This window comes from Trachemys scripta, chromosome 2 (assembly GCF_013100865.1).
Source record: "Trachemys scripta elegans isolate TJP31775 chromosome 2, CAS_Tse_1.0, whole genome shotgun sequence".
Classification (NCBI taxonomy): domain Eukaryota; kingdom Metazoa; phylum Chordata; order Testudines; family Emydidae; genus Trachemys; species Trachemys scripta.
This window is the reverse complement of record NC_048299.1, coordinates 168689144-168691556: the sequence shown is the minus strand read 5'-3', so window position 1 is coordinate 168691556 and position 2413 is coordinate 168689144.

Below are 2413 nucleotides of genomic sequence, written 5' to 3'. Positions count from 1 at the left end.
CAATCTACGTGGGTTTAGGTCCTGAGCCTCATTGTTCTCATACCTGTGCATCTCAGAAGGAGTTGAGAGAGCTCAGCATTATGTGGGATCAGGCCTCAATCCACAACAGAACTTATGTACATGCTTAAGTGATGTCCTGAAAAAGCAATGGTGAGGGGTGGGGCTGATTGCACACAGAAAAATCTTTCAACACCTGCTGCTGTCCAGTGACCTACCATAACATAAAATGAAACAGGAGAATGCCACCTGGTGGAATTGCCCGTTTATATGCTAAAGAAGCTGCTGAAGCAAAGAAAAAAAAACATTCAATTAATATGTGATGTTACATGTAATTGGCAAGGCAGATGTACTTCACAATGGCATCTCAGTGAGAACTTAGTAACCATCCAGGAGCCATTTCAGGCAGCAAATTACTAAGTCAAGGCAGCGAGATCATGTCTCAATTAAACCTTCCACAGTGATTGTAAATATTCCTGGTGGATGTGCAATTCGAAGAGCAGGCTGTGAGAGTAAGAATGTCAAAATCGGCTGCAGCTTTAAGAGCACTTTACTGCCATTCTGTGCCTTTTATTCTTCATTTGGGGTCAAATTCACCTCGATGGGAAGGGCCACACGAGATTCTCTTCACCCCTTAAGCCACATTAGACAGCTTCCTGGGATGGGGGAGAGGTAGGCAACAATGGATCAGTCACAACTGTGAGTTTCTTTGCACACCCTATCTGCCACAGACTGAGTCTATAAATTAGCCTATGTAAACCGGCACAGAGCCTGGCGATGGGTGCAGGTCAGGGTAGGGGAACGGCTGTAGGATCCATGCTTATACTGGTGCAGTGACTCTCAACATCCTACGAAAGTGCAGAGGAATTGTAGCCATTATTCCAGCCGCTGGGGAGCTGCATTGCAGCTCTGTAGGCTGCAGCTGGATTATAGGAGTAGATTTCACTCTCCTCCTGCCCCTATTTCCCCGCATTTTAGCCTTGATATTTATTTGGCTTCTAGCTAGGGTGGTAAAAGGATTAGATACTTATGATCTTTTCCAACAAGTAATCTTCAGGGTAGACATTGAGCTGTCTCCACAAGCATAGCTTCGCATCATGCTAGAGGTCTCCCCCTTTGTTGACTGAGGGCAGCTTCTTAGCCTATTTCCATCTCCTCAGACGAAATGGTTGGACTTTTGTTTTGTTTTGTTTTTCTCTGCTGAAAAAGCTAAATATTTTTTGTTTCTGAAAGATGGGGACAAAAGTCCAGCCAACACCTGCACGTGGCAACACAAGCTATGGTACAGAGCAAAATAGTCTGAGAGATTTACATTGCAGGGTTTGTCTTCCCATCTGTGGCATGCCCATTCGTTCTCTCTTCTCTGTAAAAGGAAGCATTAAGTCCATCCACTGACTCTGAACACTTTCTGGTAGCTGAAGGAGGGGCCTGGAAAAATACTCTTCAAACAACAGGCTAAGAAGATCAGTTAGTAACTTGCTGCCATGGCTTTGTGTGCTGTAGCAGTTTATGGAAGTGGTCTCACTGACTGCACGCATGAGTATATACACACACACAATGTCTATCTATATGTATTGTGATAGACCCAGGCCAGTTGCGTACAACAAAGTAGTCCTGTTGGTATCCAGGAAGTGGGCGGGCAAAGCCCACTGCTCAAGGACCTCCCCCCAGCCTAAGGAGAGGATTACAACAAAGCAGTAGAAGGCACTGGATTAGCAGTTTTCTGTTCCCTGACTGACCAGAGCAGGGGGTGCTCCAGGCTAATGAGAACACCTGACTCCAATTAACCTGCAAAGAGTTAGGTGAGGCCATTAAGGTAATGTGAACACCTGACTCTAATTAAGGCCTTTTTTGATACTACAAAAGGGCTCACTCCAGTTGGTCTGAAGAGAGCCAGGGGAGAGGAAGTGTGACTGAAGGGCTGGTTAATGAAGACACCCTCAAGCCATTGGTAAGGGTGAAGAAGAAAGAAGCGGGAGAGCTGTGGGGAAGTGGCCCAGGGAAATGTTGCAACTCTGGCAGTGAAGTTGGCTGCCAACAGCTGCTGCTATTAGGGCCCTGGGCTGGAACCTGGAGTAGAGGGTGGGCTTGGGTTCCCCCCAACCTGCCGCTACAGAAATGCCTCCTGGGAGGGGAAGTCAGGCCCCTGTCAGGACAGGAGGCTAAACTGTTCTGAAATAAGTCCGTAGGGACAACAGAGACTGTGGGAGTTCTCTCACCAACCTCCTTGCTGGCTTACGATGAAAAGGGCTCAGTAGACTGTAACCCTGGCCCTAGAGAGAGAAGGGCTATGTGGAGGGTCACAGTGAGCCACTGAGGCTAGCATATACCGCCTATAAGTGCAGGGACAAGGTTTAAGCTCTGCCACTGTGTGTGTGTGTGTATATAAATATATATATATATATATATATATATA